This window comes from Babylonia areolata, chromosome 4 (genome assembly GCF_041734735.1).
Source record: "Babylonia areolata isolate BAREFJ2019XMU chromosome 4, ASM4173473v1, whole genome shotgun sequence".
Lineage (NCBI taxonomy): Eukaryota > Metazoa > Mollusca > Gastropoda > Neogastropoda > Buccinidae > Babylonia > Babylonia areolata.
This window is the reverse complement of record NC_134879.1, coordinates 15,201,679-15,220,712: the sequence shown is the minus strand read 5'-3', so window position 1 is coordinate 15,220,712 and position 19,034 is coordinate 15,201,679. Positions and strand designations below refer to the sequence as shown.

The following is a 19,034-nucleotide window of genomic DNA, read 5'->3' as shown; positions in this document are numbered from 1 at the left end:
CTGTCTGTCTGTCTGTCTGTCTGTCTGGCCGTCTGTCTGGCCTTCTGTCTGTCTGTCCCTTTTGCCGTCTGTCTGTCTGGACGTTTATCTGGGTCTCTGTTTCTGTTTCTCTGTCTTATCTCCCCCTCCTCCCCCCATCCCTCTCTCTCTCTCTCTCTCTCTCTCTCTCGCTCGCTGTCTCTCTCTCTCTTGCTCTCTCTCTCTCTCTCGCTCGCTGTCTCTCTCTCTCTCTTGCTCTCTCTCTCTCTCTCATTTGTTCTCTCTTTTATTTCTTCTTATTTCTTGTACTTTCTACACTGATTTATAGATTTTCTTTATGAGGGTAGGATGAAAACAGGCCAATAAGTGCTTGTTGCTTTTCCCTTGAAACAACATGTGTTGGTTGTGCTCTCTCTCTCCCTCTCAGTGCACACACACACACACACACACACACACACACACACGGGCCATCCAAAGGCTGTCATCAAAATAAAAATTCATTAAAAACCAAAAACAAAAAAAGAACTGCCCCGAGTAGATTTGTCTGAGGTGATAATGAATGAAAGAGAGATAAGAGAAGAGTCGCGATGGACAGCTAGCTAACGGTGGTAGCACCACGTTGTAGCACACGTTGAGCCTGGAAAAGTTTCTTCTCTTTTTCTTCTTCTTCTTCGTTCGTGGGCTGCAACTCCCACGTTCACTCGTATACTTATACACGAGTGGGCTTTTACGTTCATGACCGTTTTCACCCCGCCGTGTAAGCAGCCATACTCCGTTTTCGGGGGGTGTGCATGCTGGGTATGTTCTTGTTTCTATAACCCACCGAACGCTGACATGGATTACAGGATCTTTAACGTGCGTACTTGATCTTCTGCTTGCGTATACACACGAATCAGGCACAAGCAGTTCTGCTCATATGTTGACCTGGGAGATCGGGGGTGGGGAAAAGAAATCTCCACCCTTTACCCACCAGGCGCTGTTACCGAGATTCGAACCCGGGACCCTCAGATTGAAAGTCCAACGCTTTAACCACTCAGTTATTGCGCCCGTCCTGGAAAAGTTTAAGCGCTCGGGCACAGATAGATAACATGAGCCTGTAAGAAGGGATTTGTGGCAGATGGGTCTTGGGAAGAAGACAGAGTTAAGCTGAAGAGATGGGGGAGGGGGTGGGAACTGCTGCTGTGCTGAAAAAAAAATCTCACTAAAATAAGAAACAAACCAAAAAAAAACCCACCACAAGATAAATCTTAAGTGGGGAAAGAGATAAGCCACAGAACAGCCATTGAAGGGAATGGAGGGGGTGGGTGTGTGTGCAATATTCCTGTTTTGATAAGTAACAAACTCTTCCTTGGGGGTACGGGAACGAACTAGCCGTGGGATGGCCGGCTGTCATCGCTTTCTGAAGCAAAGGAAAAAGGTGTTCACCCGAGATGAGTGATGTATATCACGAGGTGTATGTTGTTTTGTTTTTTGTTGTTGTTGTTTTTGTTGTGTGTGTGTGTGTGTGTGTGTGTGTGTGTGTGTGTGTGTGTGTGTGTTGTTGTTGTTGTTGTTGTTGTTGTTGTTAGTGGTGGTGGTGGGTTATTTCAAGGTCAAGGTGAAAACATCCCTCAGATCTTGTGACAGTAGAATGTTTATACCATGCAAGTTCAAGGTGAAAACATCCTCAGATCTTGTGAACAGTGAATGTTTTATACCATGCAAGTTCAAGGTGAAAACATCCCTCAGTTCTTGTGAACAGTGGAATGTTTTATACCATGCAAGTTCAAGGTGAAAACATCCCTCAGACCTTGTGAACAGTGGAATGTTTTATACCATGCAAGTTCAAGGTGAAAACATCCCTCAGATCTTGTGAACAGTAGAATGTTTTATACCATGCAAGTTCAAGGTGAAAACATCCCTCAGATCTTGTGAACAGTGGAATGTTTTATACCATGCAAGTTCAAGGTGAAAACATCCCTCAGATCTTGTGAACAGTGGAATGTTTTATACCATGCAAGTTCAAGGTGAAAACATCCCTCAGATCTTGTGAACAGTGGAATGTTTTATACCATGCAAGTTCAAGGTGAAAACATCCATCAGATCTTGTAAACAGTGCAATGCTGGAACAAGTAACACACAATATAAATAGTTACCACCAGCACAGAATCAGTGACACTTTGCGTTGAATCTCAATCAGTGTGACAAACAGCATAACGGTAAATAAAGCAAAACCTATTGCTAAACTCCATGAATCTAGAAACCATCTTACTACTTAGAATATTCCCTTTGTATCAAAAATATGGTCACACACACACACACACACACACACACACACACACACACACACACACACACACACACACACACACACACACACACACACACACATGTATATATATATATATATATAAAATATCCATTACAAGTATACTAGCGTTATGATTGAACCAGCGTCAGTCGATGCGAATGCCTTTCCTAGAATATTGCAAAAATTGGGTTTCGACATAAGTAACTCCTCAACTGGGTAAAAAAAAAGCTTTCTAAAAGAATGGAGACTTTTGTAGGTGTGAAACAGACAGGCACGCTAAGAGAGAGAGTGGGGAGGGGGGGGATAAGTCGGGTATCTCGCACAAACCACGATTGCAACAACTGAACGCAATTCTTGAATGGGAAAGGCGCGTGTGTGGAGAGAAAGACAGACAGACAGACAGACAGACAAACAGGCAGAACATATTTATTTCCAGGAGTAAACTGCACAAGTCTGTGGTCCCGCTTTTATTCATGTGTTCAAAAGAAGATTCATTCAGTTGAGAGAAAAAAAAATCTTTCAACAGTCTATGGGAAACTGAAATAATTGAACAAGTTTTGGTCGCCACTTGTGCCCACATATACTTTTTTTTTTTAATCGAACAAATAGATATCAATATCGATACTGTGATTATATATGAAAGCGAGAATAAAGAGTCAGTTTAAATGTCTGTCTTGCAGCTTATATACAAGTTACGGAAAGGTTTAAAAGAGAAAGAAATAACTGTTTGTGCCAGTATGTTATTCTTACGTGGTAATACATTGTGTCACGTGCCCAGCCTTATCCCTGTACTTTACTTATTCTGGTGTGGTGTTTTGTGTCCATTAATTTCAATTATGAAATCAGAAAATATTTTGTCCGGGCATCCAGCCAAAAGAGAGTTAGCCAAAACTTTACAAGCCCACACAACATATGTGTGCGAACATATCCGAACAAACACATACAAACACACACACACGCGCACGCTCGCTCGCTCGCTCATGCGCATACACACACACACACACACACACACACAACCCCTCCCTGTGTCCCCTCTTCCCTTCCCCAAACACATTCCCCCACACTCTCATCCCCCCTGCCCCCCCCCCCTCCCACACACACACACACACACACACACACACACACACACACACATAACCCCTCCCTGTGTCCCCTCTTCCCTTCCCCAAACACATTCCCCACACTCACATCCCCCCTGCCCCTCCCCCCCCTGCCCCTGCCCCCCTCACACACACACACACACACACACACACACACACACACACACACACCCGGAGTGGGGAAAACCCAAACACCTAAGAATGCAGTTTATTCAGAAGCGGTTCAAAGATATTCTGTTGTTTGGCACCACGACTGAAGTGTGAGAAAGACGCTTGCAAGTGACACAGACAAGACATGACAAGCGACGTTGTCCTGGTAACGGTAAGTGTGCAACACCAGAATCACGTGCGAATGAAAAACCCCGTGGACAGGTTGGCCTTGAATGAGCCAGACAAGCATTGTCTTGTCTTGTTGAAATGAAGTGTAGTGTGGTGTTACGCAGTGTAGTGCAATATTATGCCCTGTTGGTGTTGAAAAGTGTGTGTGGTGTAGAGTGTTGCTTCACGATGTCTAGTTTTCTGTGCGTAAATTTCCACAGGCGGTGCCGTCGTTTTGTCTTTTTTTCTTTTTTTTCTCTGTTGTTGGAGTCTCCCGTCGGACCGACGGATGAGTAGGCAGGCAGGCTTATCTGTCGGTGTGTGTCCTCACATGGGAGAAGAGGCCGATTCTGGATGCGCAGCACTTCCCACAGGTGTTTCAAGGGAAAACGTCTCCAGAAGTTGAGCCTGCTTCCTTCGCTCACGCTTCTCCTGTTGTTTTTTGTTTTGTTTTTTTTTCCCTCTACCTATATGCATTTAGCATGCTTTTTTTTTTTTGTTTTTTTTGTTTTTTGTTTTTGTTCCCATATCAGAACACGTTTTTCTTACAGAATTTGTGCCACCGACGCCCCTCTTGCTGCTGTGGTTTCCTTTACGTATGTGCTTATCACACCTAGACTTTCTTTTTCGTTGTCTCATTCCGCGAAAAACCAACTCTCGGTCCACCATTCAAAGTTTTAAAGGGATCGGGATTCGAACCTTGGACTCGCTATCTATTCACCCCACAAGGCCAGCGTTCCATCAATGAATGGAAAGCGCCAGACTAATGCAAAGAACAATAAAGCTTCAAGTAATATACTTGAAGAGCCAACAGAGATTGAGAGAGTTCAGCGCTTCAACACTTTATTACCAAGAAATGAAAGAAACTGTGATAAATGTTTCACTAACGACATCGCTGATGAGCTCCACTATTTGTTTGTGTATCCTTTCCTTGAAAGTGACAGACAAAAGTATCTACCTAGGTATTATAGAAACCGCCCAAACTCCCTTAAATTCCACTTACTGTTTTCAAAAAAAAAAAAAAAAATATTGTTAAAACTAAAAGCATTTGTCTCTTCTATTTGTAGTTCCTTTCGATAAAGCTACGTCTGTGGTTAATGGATGAGGATTAATTATTTATTAATGTATATTGGCGGTGCCTATTGGTCTTTTGTTGTTGTTTTTTTTTTTTTGTTCTTTTGACTACTGTTATTGTTTGTATGGTATATCTAAAATATGTATGTATGTAACGTTTCGATGTCCCCAAGGGGGACACAAGAAATGAACTTTTTGCCATGCCTTGCCTTTGTCAGTCATGTTTTTTTTTTTATCGAAAGGTTATTTTGTATACTTTAAGACAAGGTGAAACGCAGTATCGATAATCATTAGAAAAAGGATGTTATGGGGATTGGGGCGGATCATGTAAGCTACAATAACCAAACTGCAGCAGGATCGGGAACGTGATCACATCAAATCAAATCAAGTTTAGTCTGTAGCCAAGCAAACCACAAGAAAAAAAAATTTCGAAAAAAAAAAAATGTCAGAATAAGGGGAGAGTGAAGAGGAGTGATGGAGTTTGGAGTTGCGTCAGCGATATACTAAAAACGTATCGAGCGAGACTTGAGTCTTGACAGACACGCGCACTGACAGAGTTAAGTGACTATTGCTGCTTCGTCGGAAACTTTTTGTCATCAACACCATGGCCTGGGTTTCCGAAGTTTCTGACCTCTTCGGCGGAGAAGGGAGATGGTGCTCTCACCACAGGGACTCAGTCGACAGTCTGGAAGGCTCTGAAAGCTGCCAAGAAAAGCTGATGTCAAAGGCCATCTCTGGGTGCTCCTATATATAACAGTAAACGCTTCCAGCACGCACACCGACCGCCGCTGGGATAGGTCACGTTCCCCCATGATCACGTTCCCCATGATTCCCCATGATCACGTTGCCCCATTTTCACGTTTCCCCATGGTCACGTTCCCCATGATCACGTTCCCCAATGATCACGTTCCCCCATGGTCACGTTCCCAATGATCCCGTTTCCCCAGTGATCACGTTCCCCATGATCACGTTCCACAATGATCACGTTCCCCATGATCACATTCCCCATGATCACGTTTCCCATGGTCACGTTCCCCAGTGATCGCGTTTCCCATGGTCACGTTCCCCATGATCACATCCCCCATGATCACGTTTCCCATGATCACATTCCCCATGATCACGTTTCCCATGATCACGTTCCCCAATGATTGCGTTTCCCATGGTCACGTTCCCCCATGATCACGTTCCCCAATGATCACGTTTCCCAATGATCACGTTCCCCAATGATCACGTTCCCCCATGGTCACGTTCCCCAATGATCCCGTTTCCCCAGTGATCACGTTCCCCCATGATCACGTTCCCCAATGATCACGTTCCCCATGATCACATTCCCCATGATCACGTTTCCCATGGTCACGTTCACCCATGATCACGTTCCCCAATGACCACGTTTCCCATGATCACGTTTCCCAAAATGGTTTGTTTCGAAAACCATTCCGGGGGGGGAAGTGGCCGAGCGGTTCATGAAGATGCTCATCTTCCAATGCAGAGTCCGTGAGGGTCTGTGTTCGAATCCCTGCTCTCGCCCTCCCCCCCTCCTCAAGTTTGCCTGGAAAATCAAACGGAGCGTCTAGTCATTATTCGGATTAGACGATAAACCGAGGTCCCGTGTGCAGCACGCATCCGGCACCCATGGCATCGAGAGAGTTGTCCTGTGTCAAAATTCTCAGTGTTGCTGAAATCCACTCTGCTGGGTACACACACACACACACACACACACACACACACACACACACACACACACACACACACACACACACACACACACCCCTTGGTCCCCTCTTCCCTTTCCTTTTTCTCCCAGCAGTGCCCGTCAATATCCCTTCGCCTTAAATTTGTCCAGCGTCCGTCGAACAAGAGAATAGCAAGACCCCATTTTCGTCCTCGTTCTTGTTTGTTTGTTGTTGTTGTTTCAGATATAAAGGAGGCAAGCATGGACTTTGATTTCTTTACGGTTTTGTCAGCAAGTGTTTTCCAGGTCAGTTTGATTTCTTAACGGTTTTGTCAGCAAGTGTTTTCCAGGTCAGTTTGATTTATTAACGGTTTTGTCAGCAAGTGTCTTCCAGGTTAGTTTGATTTCTTAACGGTTTTGTCAGCAAGTGTTTTTCCAGGTCAGTTTGATTTCTTAACGGTTTTGTCAGCAAGTGTTTTTCCAGGTCAGTTTGATTTCTTAACGGTTTTGTCAGCAAGTGTCATCCAGGTCAGTCTGATTTCTTAACGGTTTTGTCAGCAAGTGTCATCCAGGTCAGTCTGATTTCTTAACGGCTTTGTCAGCAAGTGTTTTCCAGAAATCAGACGTGAAGATAGCAAGACCCCCAGGTGGTTTGCCGAGTCCTCTGCTTCTGATACACAGACTGTCAGAGTGCATGGATGGATGGGTGTGGGGTTTGGCTGGCTTTGTCTGAAGACGAGTCCTCTGCTTCTGATATACAGACTGTCAGAGTGCATGGATGGATGGGTGTGGGGTTTGGCTGGCTTTGTCTGAAGACGAGTCCTCTGCTTCTGATACACAGACTGTCAGAGTGCATGGATGGATGGGTGTGGAGTTTGGCTGGCTTTGTCTGAAGACATGTACGCAAGGCTCTGCATTTCGATGGGTGTGGAAATCCCTTCCCCCCTGGTTCCTTCCATTTTTCAAGATTCATGTGCTGGACAGTCGTCGCAGTCCTAGCCTCATGGGACGCTATTTCTCTAGCCTTGAATGTCGTTAGCGAATGTTGATGGGGGACCCTCTGCTCTTCACACATTGTACTGAGGGTGAATTTTACTGAGGATTACTGAAACCGACTCTGCCGGAGATCAGATATTTCTTGTTTTTTTTGTCTTTCGGGAGAGATGTTAAACGCAACATGTCCCGTGTTCCTGCATGCATGGATTTAGCGCACGTAAAAGAACCCGTGGCAACAAGAAGGTTGTCCCTGGCAACATTCTGTTCTTCTGTTGTTTTTATAAATCCACTTTTATATTGAAACAAATACTCTTGAGGACATAGAAAATATACCACAAAAAAGGTGGTGGCGCTTCATATTGACGATATGCTCTCACCGAAAAGAACAGATCTCATGCAACACAACACAACACAACACAACACAATGAAAGCAGCAGCAATGGACCCCTGACCAGCAGTTGCCTGTCTCGAGACACGGTCGTAGGCGTTCACCGAGATGAGCAAACCGGAAACGGAAATGAAAGACTTCAGATCTTTCAAGATCGTTTTTCCTTGCCAAACCTTTCACGATTTCTTGCTTTCTGATGCTGACTTCTAGTTTTGCTCACACATTTCTAACACGCTGTTGACCTTTTGGAGGAGTGGGGGAGTGGGGGGCGGGAGGAAACATGATGTATACGTACACAGAAAAAATATATGTTTAAAGGAAATTGTATTGTGGCAAAGTGTTGATTGGAATCACCGTTATGGGAACCGTGAGTCACGCCCGTTACCTATTGTCAGTATTGGAAACTGGTTGAGAGAAAACTCCGAGCCCAGACCGTGCGTGACCAAACCGGAGACCTGGTGCTTTCTGTAGTAGTAGTAGTAGTAGGCCCAACACTCAGCTTATATCACAGATTGGCATAAGTTTACAGTTGGGCCAACAGCAGAGCGAGAGCTGTATTATCAATGGTTTCTCCATCGCAATGGGAAATCGTTTACAGCACTAGTCTTTCGTGAAGGACTATGATTCTCAAACAAGGAGGCAAAATTGCACTCGCTCTTAGTGCTGCAGCCTTGGGGGCTAAGCTGGCCTTTTGGGAACCATCCCAACACTGACTGTCCTAAAAAAAAAAACCCTCTTGGCCGAGAGAGAGTGCGGATGTAACTTGGGCAAGATACTCTCCACCATTATCAAATTCTAGCCCCAGATAATCGGGACAGCAGTTGACCTACCTCCGCTGCTGTTCTGATGGTCCTAGTCGAACACGACTGACTATCATACATACAGTAGTACTTGTAGTAGTAGGGTATTATCAACATTATTATTATTGTTGTTGTTGCTGTTGTTGTTGTTGTTACTGTGGTTATCATTACTCTTGAATACAACTGATAACAGATGACATTTGACTCATTAATTTACTCATGGTCGATAAACAAACTGCTGACTTCCCCCGACCCTTTTCTAGCCCTCGCTCGTATGCCCCTCGACAGTTTTCTTTCGTTTTCTTTTTTTGACTCACTTGTGTGTGTGTGTGTGTGTGTCCGTGTGTCTGTGTGTCCGTGGTAAACTTTAACTTTGACATTTTCTCTGCAAATACTTTGTCAGTTGACACCAAATTTGGAATTAAAATAGGAAAAATTCAGTTCTTTCCACTCAGCTTGTTTAAAACAATATTGCACCTCTGGGATGGGCACCCAAAAAAAATTAAAAAAAGAAGCCTAATTATATGCAAACTGCATTTACTGTTATATTTATATTTTTGTATATTCTCTAAACTTGGCACTTTGACCTCTTATTCTGACACAACAACAAGAGGAGTCATTATCATCATTTTTTGTTCAAACAGGAACTTCTTTTGCTAAGCATGGGATTTTTATTTATTTTGCAAACGTTTTGGTGCAGTTCGTAAAAAAGGGAAATTACTCTGTAATTAATGCTAGGGGACTTAATTTATCACAAGTGAGTCTTGAAGGCCTTGCCTCTCTTGTTCTTTTTCTTTTTTCTCGGAGGGGTGGGGGGGGGGGCGGTTTAATCCACACACCTGTTTAATCCCTTATTTCTGATATATTGTATTCGTTTGCTGTTTGTGAACGCGCAGCATATACCAGGACTAACATCGAATAGGGGGATACAGGCAAAACAAAAAACGAAGGGGAAGGGGCTGAGAGAGGGGTAGGGGGGTTGGGGGGGGGGGGGCAGATTGTATTCTTGCGCTCGACTTGGATCTAACTAAGGTCTGTTGGTTCGTTGATGTATTTTTTTATCTGTAGTATGCCTGTGTAATGTAATTCCATGCTCGCTAATTCTTTCAATTAGACATCAGATATCTTGTCAGCTTACTCTAACCGTGACACTGATGGAGATTAAGCAATTCAGAAAACAAATTAGAACACTTAAAACATGTGTGGGTTGTGCTCGCTCTCTCGCTCTCTCTCTCTCTCTCTCTCTCTCTCTCTCTCTCTCTCTCTCTCTCTCTCTCTCTCTCTCTCTCGCACACACACACACACACACACACACACACACACACACACACACACACACACACACACACACACATTCATGGAGATTAAGCAATTCAGAAAACAAATTAGAAAAAACGTGTGTTGGTTGTGCTCTCTCTCTCTCTCTCTCTCTCTCTCTCTCTCTCTCTCTCTCTCTCTCTCTCCCTCTCTCTCTCTCTCTCCCTCCCTCTCTCTCTCTCCCTCTCCCTCTCTCTCCCTCTCTCTCTCTCTCCCTCTCTCTCTCTCCCTCTCTCTCTCTCTCTTCCTCTCTCCCTCTCTCTCCCTCTCCCTCTCTCTCCCTCTCTCTCTCTCTCCCTCTCCCTCTCTCCCTCTCTCTCCCTCTCTCTCTCTCCCTCTCTCTCTCTCTCTCTCTCTCTCTCTCTCTCTCTCTCTCTCTCTCCCTCTCTCTCTGTCTGTGCGTCTGCCTGTCTGTTAATTGGGTTTTGTTTGTTTTGTTTTGTTTTTTTTTTTGTGTGTGTTTTTTTTTGAAGAGGGAAGTGATGGGTCGCTGAGTTGTTTGTTTTCTTACAAACCCATTTGGTTGAATCCTTCTCTCTCTATGTGTCTTTGTGATTACGCGCGTGTGGGTTTGATTAAGATATAATCATCTTGCTGGTTATTGCATTTTCATTATGAATTATGTGTGAACGGAATTGAATCTCCCGCAGAGTAATTAGTAATTGAATAAACTGTTTGCGCAGATCTTGGGAAACTTAAATGACACTTCCTGTTTGTTTTGGGGCTTTGTTGTTGTTGTTGTTGTTGTTGTTGTTGTTGTCGCATGCATGACACCTCGTGAGAAATGATTACTTCTATCTATATGCTCGAGCTGTTCATGGCTTAAATAATTCATTGCCAACGTGGACACACTGGCAGACTGACTGACGAATAAGTTTGACAGCACGTCTACTCTCATAACAGAATCTTTTTTTTTTCTTTCCCCCCTCACCTCCACCACGCCCCCCCATGCCCCCCCCCCTCCCCCAATGCCCCCTCCACCCTCACCCGTCTCTCGAAACATTCTTGATAATCTGAAGTGCTGCACTTCTTTTCAAACGATTTTTGATTCCATGGCTAGGTAGCGTAGGGGAAAAGAAATGGAAATAAAAGAATGAGTACAGCAACTATTATGATTATGATGATGACGTGGACGACGATGACGGTGATAATGATAGTGATTAGAAGAAGAACAATAACAACAATTATGGTAATTAATAAAATAATGATAATAATCACAATGATGATGATGATGATAAAGACGAGCATAATAATAATAATGATAATTTTAAAAATGATATTAATAACAATAATAACAAGTAAACAACATGAATAAAATCATCATCATCATCATTATCGTCATCATCATAGTGTAAAAAAAGATATCATAAAATATCATGAGACTCGTTTGTTTACATACCTGTCTCCACTGGGCCACAGTTGTCAATTACTCCAGGCAGTATTTTGAAGAAAAATCACAGTCAATATGTATCAGCATATATATATATATACGAATCGCGGTCATCTCACACGACACGGCACAGCACAACAATATCACAATCCAGTTCTTTCACAGAAATCACAGTCGACGGAAATTACTTCACAGAAATCACAATCCAAAATTGTTTACAACCTAAATAAATGTCAGAAATTTTATTTAAAAGAAATCACCGTCAAGCACAGTCGTTGCTGACATGTTTGTTGTTTTTGTTTCTATTCATCTCAGCTCCTCGTTCAAAACGAAGGTTGGTACGTGCTGAATTTTCGAATGAATAGGACAGTCTTTACACATATATATTGTTCTTTTGCTGTAGACTGAAAAAAAAAATTAAACTACAAACTACACAACAATACGTGGTTGTTAGAGATGTGTGAGTGAAAGACGAAAAGTGATTTGCTATTCTGAGATTTAGAATAGGTGAGTCATAAGGGTTTTGGTTATGTCGTATGCATACATGTAAAAAAAAAAAAAAAATGAAACAGTCGTATTCTCACTGCCAAACAGCAATTTCTGATGTGTGTGTGTTTTTTTTGTTGTTGTTTTTTTCTTTTAAATGCTGAATGATGTCTATAAGAATATGTCAATGTCTATTACTCTGAGATATTTTCTTTACTGTCCTTGTCTGCGTGTTGATAGTTCTTCATTGATACTGACTCACATCTATAATAGTTCAGCGTGGACAAACACAAGAAAAATTGCTGCATTAACTTCTTCTTCTTCTTCTTTTTCTCTTTTTTTATGGGGATGAAAAAAATAGGGTTCAACTGTCTCGGCCCTTTCTTTCTATGCTTCTCTTTGTGTATTTATTTACTTATTCAGTTCATTTATTTTTCTTCTTCTGTCTTCCTTTCTTTCCTTCTTATATAGTGTTATGTTTATTCATTAATCAATTTATTTTTCCTAATCATTTATATTTATTCATTTATTAGAATTTTTGTTCTCTTCTTCTTTGTTACTTACTCACTGCCCCTCACTCCTTATTTTCTCTTTAAACAGAGGAAGCATACTGGTTCTTCTTCTTCTTCTTTGCACCGCGGTACATCTAACTTTCTCAAGGAACCTGCTGCTGACCAGCACCAACAACACCCCCAGTATAGTAGTAGCAGCGGTAGCAACATCAGTAGCAGCCGGGCCAGATTGTGGCAGACACGTCAGTGTTGTGACGCAGTGATCGCCTTCAACCATTCACCAGCGCAGCGCGGCACGGCACGGCACGGCACGGCACGGCACAGCACGGTACGGTACGCCACAGTGCCAGACCTGACCAGTCACCGAAGAGAAAACCAGGCTGCTAGCAGCAGCAGTAGCAGAAACAGAAGCAGAAGCAACAGCCCTCGGCAGTTAGCGGCTCGAGCAATGGCAGTGCGAATCTCTCTCTCTCTCTCTCTCTCTCTCTCTCTCTTTTTAAGTATGGGAAGTCTGAAGTCTGCCACTCACTTTGCCTTTTTTTTCTCTCCTTTTTTTCTTCTTTGTTTGTTTCTTTTCCTTTCTTCTTTTTTTTAAATAATAATTTTCCTTCTTTCCTTACTTTTCTCATTCACGAATTCAATTCATTGCACTGAGAGCTACCACTGCGGGACTGAAACAGAACATTGCATGAAACTATGATCTGCGTCACTTCCGTCCGTCAATACTACTCCGATTGTCAATATCCGTCGGGGCCCGGCCCGGCCCGGCTGCCGTGCGCACTGAGTCAGCTGATCCAGATCTGTCGCTTTCCCATCCTTCCTTCTTGCAAGCGCGTCAGTAACACTCTCGAACATCAAACGAAAAATTGGGCACCTCAAGTTTTCCAATAAAAATGCTCCCTGTTCCCGTCTGAGCCTTCTCCACCAGAGTTCGTCAGCACCCAGTGTGGAAAGGGTTACCAATGAAGGAGTGTCCACCCTTACAGCTCCCCCCGCTCTCTCACTCACTCACACACACCCTGATAAACTCCACGTGGGTTTAGGGTTCTGCCTTTTGCGAGTCAGTCGGGGTGTGGGGGAGGGGGGATGTTAACGGCTGGATCAAAGCTGGGCTCCACCAGAGCCTTGTCGGGGGGGGAGGACTTGGAATGATTCGCGACACACCGTGAAGTGAGGCTGTCAAAGCGAGGAACAAGTCGCTATCGGCCCACAACTGACTGCTGACTGTGGCCCTTCAAACGATTGATATACAACTCACACATGAGTAGAGTAAGCGAGAGCTTGCGGGCTGGCTGACAGACAAATGCAACAACCTTCGTACGCACGCACAGATACATGTACACATAAATGCACACATACAGCCACGCACGCACACGCGCATGCATGCACACACACAAACACACAAACGCTGTCATACACACACACACACACACACACACACACACACACACACACACACACACACACACACACACGATCGCGTGCGCATGCACACAGGCTGTGGCAAACACACACGCATACATTGTGAAACACACACACGTACGCACGCATGCACACACACACACACACACACACACACACACACACACACACACATAAACGGCACACGCACGCACACACACGGCCCAGGGGTAATAGGTCATAAAAAGGTGCATGACCAATCGTAAAGCCACACACACACACACACACACACACACACACACAAGACCCGCCCGAAGAAACTACATCTGATGACCGACAGCAAAGAACCTTCATGGGGTATAGAGAGGGCGGAGGGAGGGGACCCCCCCACCCCACCCCCCCCCCCCACCCCACCCCCCCCCCCACCTCCCCCCCCCACCCCCGGTCCCTAGAGAACGATGACACTCAAAATCAGTACCGGTGTTAGGTGTATCTGTGTGTGTGTGAGTCTGTCTGTCTGTCAGTCTGTCTATCAGTCTGTCTGTCTGTGTGTGTGGAGAGGAGGGGGGAGAGGGAGGGGGGAAGGAGAGACTGAGGTCTCCACGCTTTCTTCACGTGAACAAGGAAGTGGGCACATGAAGATGAACACACTCGTACAGTACATCAGACTAAAGAGACACTTGAGGAAGGCAGGCAAGAAGGCGACCAGATAGCAAGGGGGGGGCGAGGGGGGGGGAGGACGGATGGGAGGGAGGAGAGGACGAGGAGAGGAGGACGAGGAGGAGGAGGGGGAAGAGGAGGAGTGGGAAGAGAGGGTCAAGGAAGTTTATCAGGCCTGTTAACCACAGAACATTGACCGCCTAGGGGTACCCCTGGGGGTGGTTTTGACCTGTCAAAAAAAAAAAAGTTCACCCTAAGTAATGAACACGAAACATCGAGCCATGCTCGACCTTCCTCCACTTTTGCGGCCGACTGATCGTTGCTTCAGTTTCAGTTTCAGATTCTCAAGAAGGCGTCACTGCGTTCGGACAAATCCATATACGCCACACCACATCTACTTGGCAGATGCCTGACCATCAGTCATAACCCAACGCGCTTGTCAGGCCCTGAGTGCATGCTTATATATTTGTATTTGTAATTCTTTTTATCACAACAGATTTCTCTGTGTGAAATTCGGGCTGCTCTCTCCAGGGAGAGCGCGTCGCTACGCTACAGCGCCACCCATTTTTTTTGTATTTTTTCCTGCGTGCAGTTTTATTTGTTTTTCCTATCGAAGTGGATTTTTCTACAGAATTTTGCCAGGAACAACCCTTTTGTTGCCGTGGGTTCTTTTACGTGCGCTAAGTGCATGCTGCACACGGGACCTCGGTTTATCGTCTCATCCGAATGACTAGCTTCCAGACCACCACTCAAGGCCTAGTGGAGGGGGAGAAAATATCGGCGGTCTGTGTACATATCAGAGTGGATTTCCTTTTACATATTTTGGCAAGAGGACAACACTCTCGTTGACATGGGTTCTTTTTCAGTGCTGCACACGGGATCTCGGTTTACCGTCTCATCCGAAAGACTAGACACTCGGTTTGATTTCAGTCAAATTTGGGAGAAAGGGCGAGAGCGGAATTCGAACCCACACCCTCACGGACTCTCTGTATTGGTAGCTGACAGTTTTAACCATTCATTCTGCCACCTGAATGTAGCATGACAGCGAATAAACGATGAGACTGGAAAAATGGGGGGGGGGAGGGAGAGGGGGGATATTTTCAGAGAGAGAGGTTGGGGGGAGAGAGAGAGAGAATTGGAATGTTCTGTTCACATTCAGGCCTCAGCCTTAAGTGAAGGGGTATACGTAAACATAGTACAATTCAACGAAACACCATAAAGGAAATTAACATGAATATAGACAAGAAAACATACATTATATTGGCTTTACGAAGTAGCCATTTAAGAATATAGACAAGAAAACATACATTATATTGGCTTTACGAAGTAACCATTTAAGAGAGAGACAGAAGAGAGAGACAGACAGAGAGAACAGGCAACCTCCCTCACAACCTGACGCCTCATTGAATTCTTGAATCATAGGGGGGAGGGAGTGAGTGTGGCACAGAGAGAGGGTGGGGAGGAGGAGGAGGAAGTCAGAGAAGGGTACGGTCGGGAACCTCTCCAAACTTGAACGCTCCTTAAAAGCGAGGAGAGTTCCCTCACGGGCCCGTTACTGCTACGCGAGCCTTAACGTCGAGCCAACCAGTACAGGGCCTTGTCGGAGGAAAAGAAAAGAACAGAAACAAGAGAGGCAAGGCCTTCAAGACTCACTTGTGATAAATTAAGTCCCCTAGCATTAATTACAGAGTAACTTTCCTTTTTTATTATCTGCACCAAAACGTTTGCAAAATAAATAAAAAAAAAATTCCATGCTTAGCAAAAGAAGTTCCTGTTTGAACAAAAAATGATAATAATGACTCCTCTTGTTGTTGTGTCAGAATAAGAGGTCAAAGTGCCAAGTTTAGAGAATACAAAAAATATAAATATAACAGTAAATGCAGTTTGCATATAATTAGGCTTCTTTTTTTTCTTTCTTTTTTTTTGTGCCCATCCCAGAGGTGCAATATTGTTTTAAACAAGATGACTGGAAAGAACTGAATTTTTCCTATTTTTATGCCAAATTTGGTGTCAACTGACAAAGTATTTGCAGAGAAAATGTCAATGTTAAAGTTTACCACGTACACACAGACACACGGACACACGGACACACACACACACACACACAACCGAACACCGGGTTAAAACATAGACTCACTTTGTTTACACAAGTGAGTCAAAAATTAATAAATAAGTACGATGACGTGGATGTGTTCGGGGGGTGGGAGTGGGAGTGGGGAGGGGAGGGGTTCGGGAGGGGAGGGTGGGGGGGTGGGGGTGTGAGGGTGAGGGTGCTGCTCTTGAACGAGGATTGTAAATCTTGCCGGTTCCTCTCAAGCTCCCAGCACGAACCCTCACAGATGGAAGGCAACAACAGTGTGCCAGGAAATCTCAGTAGACCGTTCTCTCAGTGCTGTGAGTGTGGCGTTGTCTCCGTCCTGTATTCATTGGGTCACACAACAAGTTGATCGGGCGATCGACAACCCGTAGTAGCCCATTGATTTATATCACCAGGATATCGAAGAGTGGATGACTATGTTCTTCCGAGGGAAAACGTAGACACATACAACACGCCCACACGCACAAACACACACACACACACACACACACACACACACACTGTCTGTCTGTCTGTCTGTCTGTCTGTCTCTCTCTCTCTCTCTCTCTCTCTCTCTCTCTCTGTGTGTGTGTCTATCTATCTATCTATCTATCTCTCACTCTCTTTCTCTCTCTCTCTCTCTATTGATATTATGGGTTTTGATGTTGAGGCATGAATAATTATTTCAGGATTAAAGTGTACTTTAGTATGTGTTTGTACTGATATGATGTGTGCCGATGTTTCATGCGTGAATATTTATTGTATGGTTTATCTGTGCTTTGTTTTCTGTGTACTGTTCAAACCTTGGAGACGAACGACTGAAAAAAAAGGCAAATTACCCCCCTGTCACATGTACTTAAGCTAATGATGAAGTGCCAAAGTGTGGCAAATCGCTTATTAGTTTATGTTGTTTCAATTCTGGTTTTGTTTGTTTTTTTCCTGTTCCATTTTTATCTATTTTGCACCATTTTGTTCTGATTAGTACCTACTATGTCACCAGAGCTTTACAACTAATGGCATTAAACATTTCAGTGTTCAGTGTGTTCTCTCTCTCTCTCTCTCTCTCTCCCTCTCTCTCTCTCTCTCTCTCTCTCTCTCTCTCCCTCTCTCTCTCTCTCTCTCTCTCTCTCCCTCTCTCTCTCTCTCTCTCTCTCTCTCTCTCTCTCTCCCTCTCTCTCTCTCTCTCTCCCTCTCTCTCTCCCTCTCTCTCTCTCTCTCTCTCTCTCTCTCTCTCCCTCTCTCTCTGTCTCTCTCCACTCAAAAGCCACATTTCCCACACTTTCCCCTCACCCTTCTCACCCCACCTTTTTTTTTCCTAACACTTAGTAAACAGACGAAAAATCCATCAACAATGTGCACGCACGCGCATGCGGTGCATTAACACACACACACACACACATGTACGCACACACGCACGCACGCGCTTCAGTTTCTTCTTCTTCTTCCTCCTCTTCTTCTTCAAACTCCAGGTCCCTGTAGGAATCAAACCCGGGATCCTCGCTTTTTAACCGGGCACTGTATCATCAGCATCATCATCGTCGTCGTCGTCGTCGTCATCATTCGTATCATTATTGTCATCATCATCGTCGTCGTTGTCATCATAATCGTCATCATTATTGTCGTCGTCGTCGTCGTCGTCATCATCATCACCATCATTATCGTCGTCATCATCATCATCATCGTCATCATCAGCAGCAGCAGCAGCAGCATCATTATCGTCATCATTATCATCATCATCGTCATCTGATGTTTCGCAGCACACTTTCATGTGTGTGTGTGTGTGTGTGTGTGTGTGTGTGTGTGTGTGTGTGTGTGTTGGAGGGGCAGGGAAGGGGCGGTGTGGTTATAATACTCGTACGATCTGATCTAACATTTCCACAGGGATTTTGTTTTTTGTTTTTTTCTGGCGCCGTCTTTCTCTGTTCTCTAGTTGAATCACTAGCGGTCATTGCTTTCTTCTGGAACTGTTGTTGAGCCATCCAATTCTGGGACCGAAACTGAAAATGAGTGTGACATAAATTGCCGGCTGGGGAACAATTCCTGGAGGGGGCAGTAATGATCGCCGGAACATTAATTTTCGACTCGGGATTAAATGAAGACGTTGTTTATTAGTGTTTTAATCGTGGTGGTGGTGTGGGTTTAGTGTAAGAAAGGTCCCCTACCCCTACTCTTCTGGGACAGAATCATTTCTTCCGAACTGTAGAGCTTGCCAAGGTCGTATGCAAATTAAAGTAACAAAATGGGAGGCCACTCCAGCGGACTTAAAATGGTGGTCGGGCGATGACACCGTTCCAGCCATTCTTTTGTATTTTGCTGTTTGTTTTGTTTTGTTTTTCTTCCGATGATTGCAGTACCTTTGACGCTGAAAAACACAAGAAGTCTCGAGGTATAACTTGAGTAGAAAATAAAAAGATGTTCCGATATCTTTTTAGCGGTGTTAATGGCATGATTTGTAGTTCGAATATCAGCTGCTGATATGGCTGTTCACACTCGATTCTTCCGTTAAGCGCCAAACTCTCTCTCTCTCTCTCTCTCTCTCTCTCTCTCTCTCTCTCTCTCTCTCAGAATTTTTTT

At 44.3% G+C, this 19,034-nt stretch overlaps 1 protein-coding gene across 1 annotated transcript in view; it reads right to left on the bottom strand.

Annotated features, from left to right (window-relative positions):
* The window catches only part of LOC143281576 (uncharacterized), a 473,846-nt gene extending 460,469 nt beyond the window's left edge, over positions 1 to 13,377 (bottom strand). Inside the window, exons 1-2 of the mRNA XM_076586811.1 lie at positions 13,052 to 13,377; positions 11,334 to 11,728 (exon numbers count right to left, since the gene is read on the bottom strand). The gene's annotated coding sequence lies outside the window, so the exon portion shown is untranslated. The remainder of the gene's footprint in view (positions 1 to 11,333; positions 11,729 to 13,051) is intronic.
* Positions 13,378 to 19,034: the final 5,657 nt, after the last annotated feature.